The sequence below is a fragment of the Pleurodeles waltl genome, chromosome 11 (assembly GCF_031143425.1).
Source record: "Pleurodeles waltl isolate 20211129_DDA chromosome 11, aPleWal1.hap1.20221129, whole genome shotgun sequence".
Taxonomy (NCBI): domain Eukaryota; kingdom Metazoa; phylum Chordata; class Amphibia; order Caudata; family Salamandridae; genus Pleurodeles; species Pleurodeles waltl.
In genome coordinates, this window is record NC_090450.1 from 520632013 (window position 1) to 520654959 (window position 22947).

Here is a 22947-nt window from a genome sequence, read left to right on the forward strand (position 1 = left end):
GTCCAGGGTATTGTTCCTGTCTGTTCGTAGCACAGGTGCAATGTCCAAGGGACATAGAAAGGGGAGCAATGGCACTTCAAGGTGGACAGGGTGACTGAGTGGGACACAAGGGGGACAATCAGGAGAGTCTCATTTCCTGACGGGGGTCCTGGCAAGTGTCTCTGGCTTCTATCTGGATCGCAGGAAACATTTGCAGGGTGGTTCACCTTCTGCAGGGGGAGGAGTGCTGGTGGCCTGTGGGTCCTGTGGCAGGGCCTCCTGGCCACTAGCAGAAGTGGAAGGCTATTCAGATGACTGGCTAGTGGCAGGGGCCCGCTGTTGTGACACTGCCTCCCTCATAATTTTGGCCATGTCTTCCAGGACCCCTGCTACGGAGATCAGGGTGGTGTTGATGGCCTGCAAGTCCTCCCTGATCCCCTGATACTGTCCCTCCTGCAGCCACCTGTTCTCCTGCACGTTGTCTAGGATCTGGCCCATCGTGTCCTGGGAATGTTGATATGCTCCCAGGATCTCTGAGAGCGCCTCCTGGAGAGTCGGTTCCCTCGTCCTGTCCTCCCCCTGGTGCACAGCAGTCCTCGCAGTGTCCCTGTTAGCCTATCCCTGAACGGTGTGGCTGCTGCCACTGACCCCAGGTTCCTGATTGTCTTGTGTGTGAGGCGTGGCCTGGGGTCCCTGTACAGGTGGGCACACTGCTGACTGATGTGTCCTGGAGACAGGAGTTTCGGTACGCTGGGTGGGTGCTTTGGTGTTGTTTCCTGATGGGGCAGGCTCTGTGGTGGTCTGTGACTGGGCTTGGGTAACCGGCGGTCCAGTGGTCCCTGATGGGCCAGGTAGATCTTCCAGATCCTGAAGACCAGAGTTACTCTCATCACTGTGGGCCTCTTCTGTTGGGTGACTGGATAGTGCTGGGACCTCCTCTCCAGTGACATTGGCTGGGGTACCTGTGAGGATGTAAATGATGTATTATGCTTCATGTGTATGACATATTGTACATCCCTGGCTTCCCCTCTATGGTTGGTGTTGCCCTGCCAGCTTTTACTTGTGTATGTTGGTGTATGGTGGGATTGTTAGTTTCCCTATGCTGTGCATTCTTTATTGATGAGTGTCCATGCAGGGCTGTGAGAGGTGTCCATGCATTAGTACAGCATGCAGGGCTTGGCATTGGGATTAGTGAGATGTGATGGTGGAGTGTGTGGGATGGAGTGGAGTGAGGGTGTGTGATGGCATGCAGATTGGGGGGTGATAATTGTTGAAAGTTGACTTACCAGAGTCTAGTCCTCCTCTGACTCCGGCCAGGCCCTCAGGATGCAGTAATGCCAAGACTTGCTCCTCCCATGCTGTGAGTTGTGGGGGAGGCAGTGGTGGTTCACCGCCAGTCCTCTGTATGGCAAGCTAGTGCCTTGCTGTTATGGAACGTACCTTCCCTGTAGATCGTCCCACCTCTTCTGAGGTCATCCCTTGTTCTTGAGTGCTGTCCCACGGTGTTGATCCTGTCCACGATTCTCCGCCATAGCTCCATCTTCCTGGCTATTGATATTTGCTGCACCTGTGCTCCATAGAGCTGTGGCTCTACCCTGACAATTTCCTCCACCATGACCCTTAACTCCTCCTCAGTGAAACGGGAGTGCCTTTGTGGTGCCATGGGTCTTATGTGATGTGTGTTGGTGAGGGTGCATTGGGTAATGTGTTGGGGTGTGTGAAGTGGGGTACGTGAGGGATGTATGGGTGTAGTAGTTGTTGCAGTGGTCTTGGTGTCAGTCTCGTCCTAATGATTTGTAATCGTAAAGGGTTGTGGGTAATGTGGGCGTGTGTTTTATAGTGGTGTGGATGTGGTGTCTGTATTGGTGTCAGGTGTGTTTGAATTGACCAATGTGGTGTCGTTTTGTATGTGGGTGTCCGTTGTGAGCGCAGCAGTATGTACCGCCAATGGTTCACTGCCGTTGAATGTCCGCCGTGGTGATTCATGGATCATAATGTGATGAGCGTTCTTTTGGAGTTACGGTGTGGGTTTTGATACCGCCAGTTTATCACTGACCTTTGGTCTGGCAGATTTGTGTATGTGGCTGTATTCTGTCGGATTGGTGTGTGTGTGTCATAATATAGTGGACGGATATCCACTGCGGCGAGACTGACACTGCGGCGATGGTAAGTTGGCGGCCATCAGCGTGACGGTAAAGCGGGATTTAAGCGGGATTTACCACCAAGGTCCTAATGAGGGCCTGAAATGACGATTCCAACAAGAGCGATCCAGGTAAAAGGATATTTATTGATATACAATCCAATTTCAAGTAAGCAAAGTATAAAGGGGCACAGAGAGAGGAGAAGAGCAAGCTTCAATCCGTAAGTGTCATGTGGAATGCCTAGACATCATAAGGATCCGTCAGAGGATTCCACATGACACACATAAATTCTAAGCCACATCACAACAGGGCCTTAGTCTTTTTCTTGAAGATTTTCTTCATCAAGACAAAGTCACCAATTGGATCTAATCTCCCTTGAGCACTCTTCGGATATGTGTTGTAGGGGACATTGGTGAAGAATTTTTCGTTCGGACTTAAACAATTTTTCAGGACGATAGTCTTTGTCCGGGCCAAAGCTGAATCTTGATCTGACATCCCTTGAGCCCTCATCGGATACGCTGTGCGGAAAGTCCCGGTCAACATTTTACCTTTTGACTTAGTCACTTTTTTGGAGCTTTTTCTCTCTGACGTCCGACGACCCTCCACAGCAAGCTGATTTTGAGTCGCCATTGTCTGGTTGCCTTTCCAGGAGCCCCTGGTGAAGTCCCGGAAGTCTGGGGATCCAGAGCTTTTCAGTGGGATGAACCGGCAAGTCAGGCTGAGATATCAGCCGACGTAAGCCGGTTTGACTCTGTATAGTGGGTCAGTCATTTTATGGTGCTTTTTACTAAAAGTTTTCCAATCTTCTCCAAACTTCTGGATCTTCTTCTAGAAGGTCATTGAAGGTCCTTTAGTAGTCCACAGCTCACCCCAAGGTTCCAGAAGCTCTGAGTTTCTCTTTGAGGGCTAGTACTCCAACTCCTAGAATGCACCTGGTTGAAGCTCCAAAACGGCCACTGGACAATGGTCAGCTGGTCAGTTTCTTCAGGATTTGATACAGGGGACTCTGGTTATCTATTTTTCACCTGTAGCAAGCAGGGAGTCTCTTCTTGAACCAGTTGAAGCCAGGCAAAGTTCTTTTCGTGGTGAAGTCCAAATGTGCAGCTGGTGCAGTCCTTCAGAGTGCAGTGTCCAGGTGCAGGTCAGGGGTATAGCAGGGAAGTCCTTCTTCTTCTTGTTTTGTTCCTGGTAGAGATCTAAGCTGTGGGAGCAGCTCTGCCATATTTATCTTTGCTCCTGGGGTCAAAAGTAGGGGGGGCAACTGTCCAGTCACAAGCAGGCCACTACCCACCTGGATGACCACCTCCTGGGAAGTGTGGCAAAAATCAATCCCAGAGAACAGCATTCTTTAAAAAATCCAACATGGCTGAAACTGAATTTTGAAGGTTAGGTCTAGCTGAGCCCACCCACTAGTGTGGCTAAAAATCCTTAACACACCCCTTTCCTGCCCTCTCCTAATCTAATCAAAAGGGTACCTAATTGTCTTGGTCGCAGGAAATGGGGGAGATCCTGAGCTGCTCCAAATCCCCCCCCCTTTGAGGACCAGTTTGGGTGCTCTCCCCCCATCCCTTTTCACCATCTGCTGAGGCAGATCTCCTCCCCAGGCACATCCTTTGTGTTCAACCCAGGCCACTTCATACCTTATCAAGCAGCCTGGCCAGGCTGCCAGATGCTGGCCAATCAGAGAAGGGCACTACAGAGCTGAAGTTGGCAACTCTCAGGTAGAGTTCTAAACCTCTTTACCTGAACTAGTTATATTTAATCCAACAATGGCAAGTTGTTGGATTTATTATAACAATCAATTTGATACCAAACTCAAAGTACATATGGGGAGTTTATTATTTAAAATAAAGTCTCCACATTTTTGCCTATGAAGCCATTCACTACAGTGAGGGAAAACATATTTTGCTATTTTATGTTACCAGGGCTAATAAAATAATTTGTATAAGGTCCCTGCTTATAGTTACATGGCACTCAACCATAGGGGCACTTAGGGTACACCTTAGAGGTGATAAATGTAAAAATAAGATAGCTTAAGACTTTGGAAGTACTTTTAATTCCAAAGTCGAATTTGCATATAGCTTTAGTTTAAAATCAGCCAGCAAGGTAGGCCTGCCCTTAAAATGACACAGGGCACCTTAGCAGTGCACCTATGGGTGTACTACCTGTGCCAGAGTCCCTAAACCTACATGCCTACCGTATACCAGGGGCTTATAGGTAGGTTGATATTGCAAATTATAATTAGCCTAATTTGCATATTCACGTCAGGCAGAGAATTGGCCCTGGGACTGGTAAGCAGTACCCAGGGCAGAGCCAAGAGTCAGTAAACACCAGTATCTGTCCAAAAAGTTTGGGGGTGACCAGGACAAAAATCAGAAGTTTCCTACACTGCACCCCCCAAATGAAAGGTGATGGGTTCTAACCTACACCCTGGTAGTCCTCATCAGCCAAGTGGAAAAACCTTGAAAGGCCATCTGCATTGGCATGGGCGCTTCCAGGTCTATATTCCACTGTGAAGTCCATCCCCTGTAGAGAAATGGACCACCTTAACAGTTTTGGTTCTCCCCCTCATTTGCATAAGCAATCTAAGAGGTCCATGGTCATTTTGAATATGGGCATGAGTGTCAAACAGGTACGGCCTCAACTTTTTCAGGGACCAGACCACAGCAAAGGCCTCCTTCTCAATGGCACTCCATCTCTCTGGGGAGTGGTCGCCTGCTGATGAAGGCAACTGGCTGATCATGGCCCTCTTCATTGACTTCTGCTAACGCTGCCCCAGTCCCTTCCTCTGAAGCTTCTATTTGCACTATAAACTCTTTGCTGTAGTCAGGGACCAGTAACATTGGTGCTGAACAGCCTTTGACACTCTGAGGTCCAAATTACTTTCTTGGGCTGCTTCTTTGAGGTGTGTTCTGTCAGAGGGGCCACTATGGTCCCATAATTCTGAACAAACCTGTAATACCCACTCAGGCAAATAAAGACCCTGGCCTGAGTCTGGGTTTTAGGAGCTTCCCAATCCAGGACAGTCTGAATCTTGGGCTGGAGAGGCTGTACTTGGCCTCCACCAACAAGGTGACCCAGGTACACTACTGAACTATGCCCTTTCTGGCACTTGCTTGCCTTCAGGTGGACCAGGTGATCCTCCCAGGTGGAACTGAATACAACAAATAAGCTGCACTGAAAGATTCCAACCCAGACAAGACTTTGTTCACCAACCGTTGGAAGGTGGCATGGGGCATTTTTCAGGTGAAAGGGCATCACTTTGAACTGAACGTGGCCCTCTGGAGTGAAAAATGCTGGCCTCTCCTTAGCTATTGGGCTTAATGCAGTCTGCCAGTATCCCGAGGTAAGATCAAATGAACTCAGGAACTTGGCAGCCCCCAACCTATTAGTGAGCTCATCAGCTCTAGGTATGGGGTGAGCATTAGTCTTGGTGACTGCATTTAGACCTCTGTAGTCTACACAGAATCTTAACTATTTTTTCCCACTCTGGGGATTGAGTTTGGGCACCAGTACCAGTGGACTGGCCAAAAGAAATATCAGAGATCTCAATTACCTTGAGATCCAACATCTTAGCCATGTCAGCTTTGATGTTGGCCTTGACCTGGTCAGACAGCCTGTACAACCTATTCTTGACAGGTAAGCTGTTACCATTGTCAATGTCATGGACTCATTAATTGGTGAGTCCAGGGGTCAGAGAGAACAAACCAGCAAACTGCACAAAAACCTGTCTGCAGTCTTTCTGTTGCTGGGCTGTCAACTTGGGAGAGAGTACCACGCCCTCCACTGACCCATCCTGTGAATTGGAGGAGAGGAGGTCTGGCAGAGGTTCACTCTCTTCCTCCTTTCCCTCATCACTGACCATAAGCATGGTCATGCCTGCCCTGTCATATTGCAGTCTGTTTACATACAGGATCCTATGAGGATTCCTGGGGGTGCCAAGGTCTACCAGGTAGGTGGCCTCGCCCTTCTCCAAAATTGGACAGTGCTCATTTAATTTGGCCTGAAGTGACCTGGGAGCCAAAGGCTCCAAACCCCAGACCGGCTGACCTGGGTGATACTCAGACATGGTAGCCTTCTGGTCATGCCAGAGCTTCATGAGCTCTTGGCTAGCCTCCAGGTTGCTGCTTGCCTTCATTATGTACTCAGCCATGTATGACCCCAGGCCCAGCACATAATCCAGCACATTCTGTTTGGACTCCTTAAGAGGCTTTCCCCAAGACTCTCACCAAGCATAATGGGCCTCTTACAGGGTTCCCAAACAGTAACTCAAAGGGGCTGAATCCAACTCCCTTTTGTGGCACCTCCCTGTATGTAAACAGCAGGCATGAGAGAACATCCCATCTCCTCCTGAGTTTGTCATACAAACCAATGATCATGCCCTTCTGTGTCTTGTTAAATCTCTCTACCAGACCGTTGGTCTGGCGTTGGGTGGTGACTTTATAGGTAACACCACACTCATCCCACATTGTTTTCAGATAGGCTGACATAAAGTGTGTGCCCCTATCTGAGACCACCTCCTTTGGGAATCCCACTCTGGTGAACAAACCAAGTAGGGCCCTAGCCACTGTGTGAGCAGTGACTGTTCTGAGGAGTATTGCCTCAGGGTACCTGGTGGCATGGTCCATAACTATCAAATTGTACCTGTTGCTGAAGGCAGTTGGTGGCTCTAGAGGACCACAATGTCAATCCCCACCCTCTCAAAGCGAGTCCCAACCAGCAGCAGTGGTATCAAGGGAGCCTTTGACCTGCCCCCTGCCTTGCATTGCCACTGGCCTGGCAGGTGACACAGGAGCTGCAAAACTCCTTGACCTTTGCTGACATATGGGGCCAGTAGAAATGGTTGACCAGCCTGTTCCAGGTCTTGGTGTGCCCCAAATGCCCAGCTAAGGGAATGTCATGGCTTAATGTCAGGAGGAAAACTCTATACTTCTGGGGGACCACCACTCTCCCCAGTTGCCCCTGGTTTGGGGTCCCTTGCCTCGGTGTAGAGAACTCCATCCTCCCAAAAAACCTTGTGGGACCCACTGACATCCCTCTGCTTGGAGGCAGTCTGCCTCAGGCCCTCAAGAGTGGAAAATTATCTTTGTCCATGGCACAATTCCTCTCTGATGGGCGCACCGGCCCCTTGCAGTTCTGCCAAATCTGATAGAGACTTCTAGCTGCAGATTCCTTACCTTTGAATTCCCTGGCGTCAACTTCGAATCCAGAATTTTTTGCTGAGCAATACCCTGCGCATGCTGTCGGGTGGCGTAGTTCGGTACGCGTGTGTTGTTCAGCTCCGCATGGCATCCTTGGAGCCGTCTGTGGCATCACGGTCGTCTATAAAGGCCCCACCCCAGTGCACATACGTCAGTTATTTTCCTTCTGTGCCGGTTGAGCTACCCTCTGTCTTTTTTCGACCCTTGTCAAAGATTTTTTCGTCTGTGTGAGATGTTCTCGAGGAAGCTGTGGGGTGCATGTCATCATACCATGTGGGTGATGGACCCCCACCAGGTATGTCTCTGGTGCCTCAACAGAGACCACGACTCAAAGTCGTGTTCCGACTGCCGGGCCATGGCACCAAATGCTTTGAGAGAGCGGTCTCTGAAGCTCATGGCAGCCCGGCAATCAACATCAGTTGCGACTTCTAGGAGGTCATAGTACCGCTCGAGGAGGAGGTCGCGGGACCACTCCAGGAACCCCAAGTCCTCTTTTTTGCACTTGAGGTCCATGGGACATGCAGGGAAGAGGCACAAGAAGAAGAAGAAAACATCCAAGAGGACTTTGACTTCACCATGCCCGTCAGCCGACAAGGAGACTAGGGAACATCGACATTCCACACACGGTTCCACTGAGCCGATGCCAGGGCGACTTCGCGTCTCCTCCACCTATCCGAGAGCGGCCCCCGCTCAATTTAAAGAATTTTACAAAGCCATGCACCTAGTGTTAGAGTGGGCTGCGCCCGCTGGTGAACCTTTGGGACCCGCGAGGTCAGCCGGGGCCCCATTGGGTTCGATGCCAGCGGCTTTGGCCTTAGCACCGTTGGGGACCCCAGGATCCGATATCGGATCCGGATCAAAGCTGGTACCACACAGTCAGCCTCCTCCAACGTTGATCCCAATGTCAACGCTTCCCCAACCACCGGCACCCACCGGGGGTGCGAGCCCTATCCTCATTCCGGGTGATCCTGAATGACACTATATGACGCTGATTCCAACTTTGACAGTGCCAACACAGCCCAGGTCAATGCCGGAGGCTTATTTTGAACAGCCAGGCACAGGTGAGGAATGGGAGGGGTCTGAGGACCCTTTAGAATATGTATTGGACTGTTATGAGGATCTAGGGGAAACCAGGGGACTGGATACTTCTCCAGATACTGGCATGCTTTCACCTCCCTCTGCGGTTATGAAGGAGAGAGCTTCATATGCCATGGTGGTGCTTAGAGCAGCCGAGGTATTGGACCTAGAGTTGCCTATGGTGCCGGTCAGGACTAACATCCTGATAGAGGTGATTCAGCCGGGGGTTTCCACATCGGAACCGATGGTACCCTTCTACAAAGATCTGTTACATATTGGCCAGCAAGCAGCCTCCTGAGGGCTTGAGGGCTCATTCTACCAGGAGCAAAGCTGCTACCACTGCGCTAACTGGAGGCGTACCAGTGCTGGATATCTTGTCAGGCAGCAACGTGGGCATCCTTGCACTCGTTTGCAGAACATTACTGCCTGGATAATCAGGTCCTGAGGGACGGACACTTTTCCAGTTTGGTCCTACAGGACATTTTAGTGTATAGGAGATCTATTCACAGCCCACCGCCAGGAGATTGTGGCTTGGGTATCTATTCAAAGGTAAGGAATCTGCATCTAGAAGTCTCTATCAGATGAATAAGTTACTTACATTCGGTAATGCATTATCTGGTAGAGACTCTATCTAGCTTCAGATTCCTTACACCCACCCATGCCTCCCTGCTCTGCAGATCTGTCCAGTATTGTTAGGGTTTATCCCTTTTAGGGCCCTAGTTTTTCACAGACAAACTGTTGGTTCTATCCATGACTCTGCGTTTCTGGCTTGGAATTTCGTGGTTAACAGAACTGACGTGTACGCACTGGGGTGGTGCCTTTATAGATGACCATGACATCACAGATGGCTCCAACGATGCTGATGACGTGATGCAGAGCAAACAACGCATGATGATCCGAACAACAGCGTGCGCGGGGTATTGCTCAGCAAACAATTCCAGATTCTAAGCTGACGCCAAGGAGTTCATAGGTAAGGAACCTTCAGCTCAATAGAGTCTCTACCAGATAATGCGTTATCGAAGGTAAGTAACGTGTTCGTCAGGCAGAGCTTGCAGGCGAAGGGTCCCGTCCTCAGAGGTCAGGCCCTCCCCCTCAGATTTGGATTCCTCCTAAACCTCTGCACTTGGTGGGGCTGGCAAGCCAGACCTAGTACCCCTTCTCTTCTTCTTGGAGGTGTGGCTCTTTGTTCCAGGTTCCATGTGTCCAGCACTTCCCTGTTGTGCTGCCTGTGACCTTTTCACAGCACACACCCATTCAGGAAGGTCCAGCATTTGTGCATGGACTCTTCTTTCCATCTCTGACCATTCAGATGCTTCCAGATCATTTCCCAGCAGACATTTTACTGGAAGGGCAGGAGATATTGCTACTTTTTTAGGGCCAGTTACACCTCCCCACTCCAGGCTCACCATGGCCTCTCAATGCTGGGAGGTAAGGTGGCCATAGTTGCAATGCCCACCCCTCCACAGACAATAAGGTGACCTCTGTGTACCCCGACCTGATGTGAGCGAGACTGGATCCTCGGGGTTTGCGCCTGTTCCCAATATGTCCACCTCTTGGCAGCTCCAAACTCTACTAGCTATCATAGTACAGAGTTAAAGAATGGCCAAGTGGGGGATGGGGTTTAGGTTGGGAACAGAGGGAAGGAGACCTGTGGAAGCAAGAGTTAAGGACACAATAGCCCAGTCATTCACATTGATCTTCATGAACTTTGTTTTAATTCTTTATGCTCTAATAACATGAGAGATCAAGAACTTTTCAATAACGTGACCGTTTCATAATCATATAATCTGAACAGTGAACTCTCTCAAGTTAATCCTTAGAATAGCAATTACATCACAACAAGAGTCAATGAGTACATTTGTTCCCAAAGAATTAACTGCTACAGGATTCATGAATGATACTGTAGAATTGGCAAACTGACTAAACTTATTTTCTCTAGAAAGATCACACTCTGTTTGATCTAAGTTTCAAGATTCAATTGCCCAGAAGTGATTGCGCACCTTATTGCCAGACTGCGCATCAAGACTCAAGTTCCTGGAATGATCGCGCACTCTGCTGATCTGAACTGCAAGGGTTAATTGCCAAGAATGAATCAAGCACACTGTTGCCGATTCAGCCATCAAGATTCAAATGCCTTGAAATGATCGCGGACTCTGCCGATCCGAACTGCAAGGGTTAAGTGCCAAGAATGAATCGCGCACACTGTTGCCGATTCAACCATCAAGATTCAAATGCCTTGAAATGATCGCGCACTCTGCCGATCCGAACTGCAAGGGTTAATTGCCAAGAATGAATCGCGCACACTGTTGCCTATTCAACCATCAAGGTTCAAATGCCTTGAAACGATTGCGCACTCTGTCGATCCGAACTGCAAGGGTTAATTGCCAAGAATGAATCGCGCACACTGCTGTCAATTCAACCATCAAGATTCAAATGTCTCGAAATGATTGTGCACTCTGCTGATCTAAACTGCAAGCGTTAAATGCCAAGAATGAATTGCGCTCACTGTTGCCGATTCAACCATCAAGATTCAAATGCCTCGAAATGATTGCGCACACTGCCGATCCGAACTGCAATGATTAAGTGCCAAGAGTAAATCGCACACACTGTAAATCACAAATCCAAAAACTCAAATGTTTCTAGAAAACGGAGTCGAGGCCTATCCCGAACTCCGCCTTACCGCCCTTCTTAAAGATCAGCAAGATAATGAGGACAGGGACAGGAAATGTCCAAGTAGGCCTCCGGAACAGGAGCCCTGGAAAATGCTGCTGCTCTGCACCGGGACCTCTGAATAGTGAGCACGTGGAGCTGGGCTGGGTTCCTTAAATAGACCCAAGCCCCGCCACATGCCACACCCAGCCAGGCTGCAGGAAAGGCTTGAAAATGAACAATACATTACAAACAGCATTAATGACATTTCAAGATAAATACGTGCAAAGAAAAAAGTTAAGATGCAGTATCAGCAGACAATGCATGAATGATTACATTGCATAAGATTTGTCATTTTGCATTATGTTGCCCGTAGAGCGCGCACTGTTCTGGTGTTGACACCTGATCCCAGCCCAGGGCCAACTTCCACCCCAGCACCTACACTAACAATCCCTTGGAACTGCCCACCAGTCGGGGGTTCTTGGAGGAGATTGCATCCCCTCTTTTGTGTCTAGGTTGATGAGACTCAAAATACTTGCCGGCCTTAGCAAAGCTCCTGAAACTTTCCTGCCTTAACAAGTTCATAATGATTCCCCTGGTCTCTCTTGCCCATAGAAGTGGCATGCCTCAGGGCTCCCCCACCCTGAGAAGGTTTTGGGGACTCTTGTGAGGACTCCTTGGACTTTTTGCAATCTTTCCCTTGGAGAAGAACCATGTCCTCCCTTCCTCTGGTAACTCCCTAGGGGTTTCTGGTTAACTCTGGCTCTCAACCGTCATCTGCTGCCTCCTCCCAGCTCTCTGGGGTTGGTCAACTTAGAGTCTAATAGATACTGGCGGAGCTTCTCTTGGACACAATTAGAAGGTGCTCCCTCATCATCAAATTGTAATGCCCCTCAAAGGTACTTACCCTCTTGCCCTGTATCCAGCTGTCTAGTGCCTTAACTGAGATGTCCACAAAATCAACCCAGGATTGGGTAGCTGTCTTTTGGATGTCCCTAAACGTAAGCCTGTACTGTTCTGGAGTGAGACCAAACTTATTAGTTAAATACCTCTTCATACTAGGATATGAATCTGCTTCCTCCCCACTTAAGGTGAGAAGCCTATCCCTCCCAGAGGTTGGGACCAACTCCCATAGGAGTGAACCCCAATATTGAGGCTTAATTCTCCTCACTGGAGGGCCGTCTCAAAGGCCCCCAGCCATTTATCTATATCATACCCCTCTACGTAGGCAGGAACAACCCCCTTAGGTAGCCTATGGACATCTCAGCTTCTCTGTCGCTGCCACCATCTCTTTTCTCTTCTCTTGCCCACTTTTTTTTTTAATGGGCCAGCTTTTCTGCCTCCAAAGCTATGTATGCCAGCTTGGCTTGCAGCTCTGTCTCTCTGAAGGGAACTGTAATGACATTAAGGTGGTCATTACAACCCTGGCGGTCGGTGTTAAAGCGGCGGTAAAACCGCTAACAGGCCGGCGGAAAAAAAAATTGAATTACGACTGTGGTGGAAACCGCCCACATAGACAGCCACTTTAACACTCTGACCGCCAAGGCGGTACACACAAACACCGCGGCGGTAACCGCCAACAGACAGGCGGAGGACAATGTACCGCCCACAGAATTACAACAGTCAAATCCGCCACCTTTTCCGGGGCGGATTCACCGCGAACAAAAACACGGCGGAAACAGGACTTGGAAGGGGAAACGCTCACCTCTACACACCCCACGAGGAACCAGGACGCCATGGAACCCGAGCTCCAGATTCTTCCAGCCTTTATCTTCCTGCTCCTCTACCAGGAGCACGAATGCCGGCGGCGAAGACCACGGTGAGTACTGCACCTACGACACAGGGGAGGGGGGAGGGAAAAAACAGTGACACACACACGCAACACGCAAAACCCCCACCCCCACCCACGACAACACACACACTAATACATCATGATACATTACAGTTACACCCCCCAAAACCCCTGGAAGAATGCAAGGACAAAAGGAAATGAGTCAAATGATTGTAATATATTCAAATACAGTAATCAAAAATATATACATATATAAAGATATGTACACTATAAACAAATATATACACCAAGAATACAAGTCCAGGGTATTCCACTATCATAGTCCGTGAACCACTGGGCCCAAAAGGCATGGGCGAGGCCCACACAAGATACCCGAACAAGACAGAGAGAACACTGCTGGGGCATCAGATAGAAAAAAAACAGGCACCTCAGGGGGAAGGGAAGGGGGGGCACCTCAGCCGGATGAGTGCACGACGCCAGATCCACGAGGGGGCTCAATGCCCACTGTTCAATCCTGGGGAGTGCAAAGCCACAGTCTCTCAAGTCTCTACAGTGGGTGGTTTGCCCACTGTTCAATCCTGGGGAGTGCAAAGCCACAGTCTCTCAAGTCTCTACAGTGGGTGGTTTGCCCACTGTTCAATCCTGGGGAGTGCAAAGCCACAGTCTCTCAAGTCTCTACAGTGGGTGGTTTGCACACTGCTTAATCCTGGGGAGTGCAAAGCCACAGTCTCTCAAGTGGATAACATTCTCCACTGCTTCTGGAGGGGGCTTTGTGCCCAGAGTGCTTCATCCTGCCAAGGACTGAGGTAGTGGATGGGATACTCCACTGGTTCTGGAAGGGGCTTGGTGCCCAGAGTGCTTCATCCTGCCAAGGACAGAGGTAGTGGATGCCTTTCTCCACTGGTTCTGGAGGGGGCTTTGTGCCCAGAGTGCTTCATCCTGCCAAGGACTGAGGTAGTGGATGGAATACTCCACTGGTTCTGGAGGGGGCTTGGTGCCCAGAGTGCTTCATCCTGCCAAGGACAGACGTAGTGGATGCCTTTCTCCACTGGTTCTGGAGGGGGCTTTGTGCCCAGAGTGCTTCATCCTGCTCGTGGCGGCCTCAGTAGCGTCGGAATCTTTGGCGCTCACTGGTCTGCGGTGCTTGTTGCGGCGGTGTCCTGGGCAGCGGTGCTTGTTGCGGTGGGGTCCTAGGCAGCGGTGCTGGTGGCGGCGGTGTCCTGTGCAGCGGTGCTGGTGGTGGCGGTGTCCTGGGCAGTGGGGCTGGTGGCTGCGGTGTCCTGGGCAGCGGTGCTGGTGGTGGTGGTGTCCTGGGCAGCTGTGCTGGTGGCAGTGGTGTCCTGGGCAGCGGGGCTCGTGGCGGCGGTGTCCTGGGCAGCGGGGCTGGTTGCGGTTTTGTCCACCGTGCAGATTTTCCCAGACTTGCCGGTTTTACTGTGCCCCTGCCCCACCTTGGATGGTGGCGCAGCTGTCTCCACACTCCCAACTGTACCCCTGGGAGCGGCTTTGGTGGCTGATTTCTTTCCTCTCTCCCGTCGGTCACTGGCCAACTTTTTGTGCTTTACAGGTGGGGGACTGTCCGTGCTCTGGCTCCTTGGCACACTGGCTGCCCTGCTGCCTGGCGCACTCCAGAAGCCGGTTACTACTGGCACCACTGGTCCAGCAGATGTTGTGGTTGAGGTGCTGGGTTGGGTCCTGGAGAGGTGGGCCCTAGGAGACTGAAGGGGTGGCGGAGGTGAGGGGAAGAGGTCAAGGTTGGACAGGAAAAGTTTTTTGGAACACTGGGACGGGTAAATGGAGGGGGTTTGGGAGTGGAGGAAGAAGTAGTGGTTGTAGGAGGTGTACGTTTGGTGACTTTGGGTGAAGGTGTATGGGCTGGAGGCTGTCGTGAGGTGGATGGCGGTTGGGTGGGTGTGTGGCTGCGTTTGTGTACTTTGGGAGGTGGGCTCACAGACACACTGGTAGAGGACACAGGGGATGTGTGAATAGTAGTGGGGGTGGTGACTGCACGTGAGCGGGGTGTGGTGGTGGGTGTGCTGGTGATGGATGTAGTGGCTGAGGATGTAGTGCATGCAGGTGTGAGTGGAGACGAGACAGGGAGGGAGGAGGGAGACGAGGAGGAGGGAGGCACAGTGGAGGCAGTGGATGTTGGTGTGTCTGCATGTGTATGATGCTTGCGTGAGTGCCTGTGGGATGTGTGGTGCTTATGTTTGCCAGAGCTTCCCTTGTGTGTTGAGGTGTGTGCATGCTGGTCTGATGGTGTGCTTGGGATAGGCTGAGGTACAGGGGTTTGGGTCTGGGTGGATGAAGTTGGAGGGGGGAGGCTAGAGACAGGGACAATGGCTTCCATCAGTGCTGAGGCCAGAGTCTGAAAAGCTCGCTGATGGGCTGCCTGACCCGAATGAATGCCCTCCAGGTATGCATTGGTTTGTTGCAACTGCTATCTACACCCTGGATGGCATTCAAAATGGTAGACTGCCCAACAGTGAGGGACCTGAGGAGGTCAATGGCCTCCTCACTGAGGGCAGCAGGGGTGACAGGGGCAGGAGCTGAGGTGCCTGGGGCGAAGGAGATGCCCACCCTCCTGGGTGAGCGGGCACGGGACACACGCTGAGGGGCTGCTGGGAGGGCGGTGCTGGTGGGGGAGTGGCAGCTGTACCTGTAGATGCGGGGGCACAGATGGGCCCGCCACCGCAAGGGATCTCCCATCAGAGGAGGAGGAGTCCGTATCGCTGGTTTCAGCTCCTGTCCCCGCCGTGGAGCTCCCCTCGCCCTCCATCCCACTGGTAAATTCAGACTCTGTAGTGTCGCCCTCCAGGGCCATGTGGGATGCAGCTCCCTCCTGCTCCGGTGCCACTGCTCCTCCGCCTGATAATGCTAATGCACACAAGAACAGGGAGACCACAAAAAGAGGGGGGGAGACAGAAGAAAGACATGTTGAGTGCATGCAATACCGCTACCGTTGGCGGACACTACAGACACAGAAGCCCCCTGCACTACGCCGTGCACCTGGAGTTCCCTAATCAATCCCAGGGACATGGGTTACAAGGCCACAGCCCACCTCCCCCACCCAGACACCTACAATGCGCGCTGAATCAGCAGAATGAGAGTGTACTCACCCCCTTGTGGCTGCTGTAATGCCCTCAAGCGCCCATTCAACTCCGGGTACGCCACCACCAGGATCCTGAACATCAGGGGGGTTATGGTGCGACGGGCACCTCTCCCACGTTGGGAGGCCATCCCCAGCTGGGCCTCCGCCGTCTTCTTGCTCCAGCGGTGAATGTCCTCCCATCTTTTCCGGCAGTGTGTGCTCCATCTGTGGTAGACCCCCAGGGTCCGGACTTCCTTGGTGATGGCACGCCAAATGTCCTTCTGGTGGGCGCTGACCTACAGGAATAGTACAGGGGAAAAGGAGAAGATATTACCGTCCGCACCGTCACAGTCATTGGCCCACATCCCTACCCTTGCCATGACGCACATGCACTCACCGTCGTTTCATGCACGCCTCATTCTCACTCCCCCCTATCTTTCATCCACACCACTCCACACAGGCATTGCCCATACAGCATGCTCACATTGTACTTACCTGTTTGTCTGGAGGACCGTAGAGTAGCGTGTACGGGAGGAGGACCCCATCCACTAGTTTCTCCAACTCCTCCGTGCTGAAGGCAGGGGCCCTTTCCCCAGACACACGAGCCATTGTCTCTTCCAGACTGAGGTCACAGCAGCACTTGCAGTGTAGGTCCTCTCCTGTTGAAGATCAGGTATCAAGTGATTGAACAGAGAGAAATTGGCGGTCACGTCCGCGGCGGTGCGTACCGTCACCGCCGGCGTATATCGTCATTGGCTCCTGGGAACCATAGGGTCCAATGTTAACCAATGCAGGATAGCGCCGCGGTCTTCGACCGCCTTCCGCGACGGTGTACAACGCCAGCGCAGTTACCTCATATCCCCTTGTCCCACTTTACAGGTCAGGCAGCCGCCATTTCATGGGCCCACATGGCATTATTTTGGACTGCGTCACACATATCTAGGCTTTGCATAAACACTAATACAGGCATATGTCGATTTGCTAGTATTTTCTGATTAAGCTGTGTTTACGTACCTCAGAGTTGGTTGACTCTCTGCTCGCTGTTCTCCTCCATAGGCACCGTCCGCTGGGGCAATTGAGGAGATGGCGGCATCCTCCGGTGTACAGACCGCTGGTGGACCTGTCGACAATGGAGGAGCGACATGTGATCATCACCTACAGACTTGATCGTACCACAATCCTGGAACTGTGTGCCCAGTTGGAGCCAGACCTGATGTCAGCCATCCCACAGGAATCCCCCCTAAGGGCAGGTGCTGTCAGTACTCCATTTCCTAGGAAGTGGGTCTTTTCAAACTACAGTGGCCATAGCATCAGGGATGTCCCAGCCTATGTTTTCCAACGTGTTGTCCAGAGTATTGTCTGCCCTGCTGAAACACATGCGGAGCTACATCGTTTTCCCTCAGGTTGAGGATTTGCCTACAGTGAAAGATGATTTCTATGCCCTGGGACATTTCCCCAACATCATAGGTGCCATTGATGGGACACATGTGGCCTTGGTCCCCCCGCAGGAGTGAACAGGTGTACAGAAACCGGAAGAGTTACCATTCGATGAATGTGCAGATGGTGTGTTTGGCAGACCAGCACATCTCCCATGTGAATGCCAAATTTCCTGGGTCAGTGCATGACGCTTATATTCTACGGAATAGCAGCATCCCTTATGTGATGGGGCAACTCCAGAGGCACCGTGTGTGGCTATTAGGTGAGGACATGGACCCAATACATTGTGACTAGGTGTCTGGGTCTGGGGATGTCCCTATGAGTTAGTGTGTGTCTAACAGTTGTCCCTCGACATTTGCAGGTGACTCTGGTTACCCCAACCTGTCATGGCTACTGACCCCAGTGAGGAATCCCAGGACAAGGGCAGAGGAACACTACAATGAGGCCCATGGGCGAACTAGGAGGGTTACAGAGCAGACCTTCAGCCTCCTGAAGGCCAGATTCTGGTGCCTCCATATGACAGGTGGTTCCCTATTCTACTCACCAAAGAAGGTGTGCCAGATCATCGTGGCCTGCTGTATGCTTCACAACTTGGCTTTGCGATGACAGGTGCCTTTTCTGCAGGAGGATGGTCCAGATGGAGGTGTTTTGGCAGCTCTGGAGCCTGTGGACAGTGAAGACGAGGAAGCAGAAGAAGAGGACATAGACAACAGGAACACGATGCTCCTGCAATACTTCCAGTGAGACACAGGTAAGAAGACAATACTGCCTGCTACATCTGATTTAATTCTACTACCTCTCATCTGTCTGTCATTTTCACCCAGTGTATGGACACTGAGTTGTCACTTTCCCTTACGATTTCACAGATGTGGGTCCCACTGTGTGACATCTGCTTTGTTTCCGCATGGACATTTCCGCTGTGTGACATAGGTATGTTGACGTTAAATTTGATATAGCATTTTGCCACTGTTATTGCTAATACACATTTTCGAAAGCACAGACAGACTCCTGATTGTTTTGTGATTTAAGGGTGTTTATTTAAGTGCTCAATAGTGGAGGGGATTGTAAAATGGTCAGGCGTGATGGTGGAGGAATGTCCATGGCAGAGTCCAGTCTATTAGTCTCACAGGTGCATTGTCCAAAGGGGCATAGGAAGTGGAGCTAGGGCAGTTTAAGTATGGACAGGGTGACAAAGTGGAACATAAGGATGAAAATCAGGGTAGTCTCATTTCTTGGCGGGGGTCTTGGCATTGTTCTCTGTCTTTGTCCCGGATCTCTGCGACCGCTTGCGGGGTGGTTCTCCATCTGCAGGGGGTGGGGTGCTGGTGTGGTGGTCCTGTGGCGGTGCCTCTTGTCCTCTAGCGCCGGCGGAGGTGGTGGGTAGTTCATCGTCCAGGCTAGTGTCAGGGGCCCCTTGTTGTGCCACAGTGTCCCTTCTGGTGTTGACTAGTTCCTTCAACACCACTACAATGGTGCCCAGGGTGGAATTAATGGATTTGAGTTCCTCTCTGAAGCCCAAATACTGTTCCTCCTGCAGCTGCTGGGTCTCCTGAAACCTGGCCAGTACCGTTGCCATCGTCTCCTGGGAATGGTGGTAGGCTCCCATGATAGAGAGGGCCTCGTGGAGAGTGGGTTCCCTGGGCCTGTCCTCCCCCTGTTGCACAGCAGCCCTCCCAGTTCCCCTTTGTTCCTGGGCCTCTGTCCCCTGAACCGTGTGCCCACTACCACTGCCCCCAGGTCCCTGGTGTTGTTGGGGTGGTTGGTTAGCCTGGGTTCCCTGTAGTGGTGGACACACTGCTGATTGACATGTCCTGGGGACAGAGGGATGGGCCCGCTGGGTGGGTGCTGTGCTGGTGTTTCCAGAGGGGGGAGGCTCTGTAGTGGCCTGTGCCAGTGTGAGGGGAACCGACTGTCCCGAGGTCCCAGATGGGCTGGGCTGGTCATCTTGATCCAGTTGGACAGAGCTGCTGTCATCACTGTGGGCCTCTTCTGTGGGTGGAGTGGACATATCTAGACCCTCCTGTCCGATGACGTTGGGTAGGGGTCCTGCAGGGGTGTAAAGGCATGATTATTGGATCTGTGTGTGCCATGGTGTGCAATGGGTGGGTGACCGTGTACCCCAGTGCTTGCATTCCTGTGTAGGATCTTGTGTGATCATGGTTTAGAGGGGTGTATGGGTATGTGTAGTGGCCGTGCATTGCTGATGGGTGTCCGTGCTTTGGTGTTGCATGCAGGGCTTGAGTTTGGGATGTGTGGTTTGTGATATTGGGGCATACATGAGGAGTTGGAGTGATGGGGGCGAGGGTGGGGGTATGTGATAGCATGCAGGTGGGTGGGGGATGTAATAGTTAAGATTTGACTTAACAGAGTCCATTCCTCCAGCTACTCCTGCGAGGCCCTCAGGATACAGTATAGCCAAGACCTACGGACACACTGCTGATTGACGTGTCCTGGGGACAGAGGGATGGGCCTGTTGGGTGGGTGCTGTGCTGGTGTTTCCAGAGGGGGGAGGCTCTGAAGTGGCCTGTGCCAGTGTGAGGGGAACCGACGTCCCGAGGTCCCAGATGGGCTGGGCTGGTCATCTTGATCCAGTTGGACAGAGCTGCTGTCATCACTGTGGGCCTCTTCTGTGGGTGGAGTGGACATATCTGGACCCTCCTGTCCGATGACGTTGGGTAGGGGTCCTGCAGGGGTGTAAAGGCATGATTATTGCATCTGTGTGTGCCATGGTGTGCAATGGGTGGGTGACCGTGTACCCCAGTGCTTGCATTCCTGTGTAGGACCTTGTGTGATCATGGTTTAGGGGGGTGTATGGGTATGTGTAGTGGCCATGCATTGCTGATGGGTGTCCATGCTTTGGTGTTACATGCAGGGCTTGAGTTTGGGATGTGTGGTTTGTGATATTGGGACATACATGAGGAGTAGGAGTGATGGGGGCGAGGGTGGCGGTATGTGATAGCATGCAGGTGGGTGGGGGATGTAATAGTTAAGATTTGACTTACCAGAGTCCATTCCTCCAGCTACTCCTGCGAGGCCCTCAGGATACAGTATAGCCAAGACCTACGGACACACTGCTGATTGACGTGTCCTGGGGACAGAGGGATGGGCCCGTTGGGTGGGTGCTGTGCTGGTGTTTCCAGAGGGGGGAGGCTCTGTAGTGGCCTGTGCCAGTGAGGGGAACCAACTGTCCCGAGGTCCCAGATGGGCTGGGCTGGTCATCTTGATCCAGTTGGACAGAGCTGCTGTCATCACTGTGGGCCTCTTCTGTGGGTGGAGTGGACATATCTGGACCCTCCTGTCCGATGACGTTGGGTACGGGTCCTGCAGGGGTGTAAAGGCATGATTATTGCATCTGTGTGTGCCATGGTGTGCAATGGGTGGGTGACCGTGTACCCCAGTGCTTGCATTCCTGTGTAGGACCTTGTGTGATCATGGTTTAGGGGGGTGTATGGGTATGTGTAGTGGCCATGCATTGCTGATGGGTGTCCATGCTTTGGTGTTACATGCAGGGCTTGAGTTTGGGATGTGTGGTTTGTGATATTGGGACATACATGAGGAGTTGGAGTGATGGGGGCGAGGGTGGGGGTAGGTGATAGCATGCAGGTGGGTGGGGGATGTAATAGTTAAGATTTGACTTACCAGAGTCCATTCCTCCAGCTACTCCTGCGAGGCCCTCAGGATACAGTATAGCCAAGACCTACGGACACACTGCTGATTGACGTGTCCTGGGGACAGAGGGATGGGCCCGTTGGGTGGGTTCTGTGCTGGTGTTTCCAGAGGGGGGAGGCTCTGTAGTGGCCTGTGCCAGTGAGGGGAACCAACTGTCCCGAGGTCCCAGATGGGCTGGGCTGGTCATCTTGATCCAGTTGGACAGAGCTGCTGTCATCACTGTGGGCCTCTTCTGTGGGTGGAGTGGACATATCTGGACCCTCCTGTCCGATGACGTTGGGTAGGGGTCCTGCAGGGGTGTAAAGGCATGATTATTGCATCTGTGTGTGCCATGGTGTGCAATGGGTGGGTGACCGTGTACCCCAGTGCTTGCATTCCTGTGTAGGACCTTGTGTGATCATGGTTTAGGGGGGTGTATGGGTATGTGTAGTGGCCATGCATTGCTGATGGGTGTCCATGCTTTGGTGTTACATGCAGGGCTTGAGTTTGGGATGTGTGGTTTGTGATATTGGGACATACATGAGGAGTTGGAGTGATGGGGGCGAGGGTGGGGGTAGGTGATAGCATGCAGGTGGGTGGGGGATGTAATAGTTAAGATTTGACTTACCAGAGTCCATTCCTCCAGCTACTACTGCGAGGCCCTCAGGATACAGTATAGCCAAGACCTAAGGACACACTGCTGATTGACGTGTCCTGGGGACAGAGGGAGGGGCCCGTTGGGTGGGTGCTGTGCTGGTGTTTCCAGAGGGGGGAGGCTCTGTAGTAGCCTGTGCCAGTGTGAGGGGAACCGACTGTCCCGAGGTCCCAGATGGGCTGGGCTGGTCATCTTGATCCAGTTGGACAGAGCTGCTGTCATCACTGTGGGCCTCTTCTGTGGGTGGAGTGGACATATCTGGACCCTCCTGTCTGATGACGTTGGGTACGGGTCCTGCAGGGGTGTAAAGGCATGATTATTGCATCTGTGTGTGCCATGGTGTGCAATGGGTGGGTGACCGTGTACCCCAGTGCTTGCATTCCTGTGTAGGACCTTGTGTGATCATGGTTTAGGGGGGTGTATGGGTATGTGTAGTGGCCATGCATTGCTGATAGGTGTCCATGCTTTGGTGTTACATGCAGGGCTTGAGTTTGGGATGTGTGGTTTGTGATATTGGGACATACATGAGGAGTTGGAGTGATGGGGGCGAGGGTGGGGGTATGTGATAGCATGCAGGTAGGTGGGGGATGTAATAGTTAAGATTTGACTTACCAGAGTCCATTCCTCCAGCTATTCCTGCGAGGTCCTCAGGATGCAGTATAGCCAAGACCTGCTCCTCCCATGTAGTGAGTTCTGGGGGAGGAGGTGGGGGTCCGCCGCCAGTCCTCTGAACCGCAAGGTGGTGTCTTGAGACCACGGAACGCACCTTCCCCCGTAGGTCGTTCCACCTCTTCCTGACGTCATCCCTATTTCTTGGGTGCTGTCCCACTGCGTTGACCCTGTCCACGATTCTTCGCCATAGGTCCATCTTCCTACCTATGGTGGTGTGCTGCACCTGTGATCCGAATAGTTGTGGCTCTACCCGGATGATTTCCTCCACCATGACCCTGAGCTCCTCCTCAGAGAACCTGGGGTATCTTTGCGGGGCCATGGGGTGGTGTGGGTGATGTGTGGGGTAGTGTGTGTTGTGATGTGTGGGGTGATATTTAGAGGTGTGTTGTGTGAGGTGCTTGGATGAAGTGTGAGTGATGGTGTTGAGTGCCTGTGGATGCTAGTTTGTAGATGGTGGTTTCTCTCTCAGGCCTTCAGTCACAATTGTTGACGTAAGGGTTTGTGGGTGATGTGGGTGTGTGTTTTATATTGTATTGGGTGTGTGGGAGTGGTGTGTGTATGTGTATCAGGTATGTGTATTTGGAATTGTCCAATGTGGTAGTGTT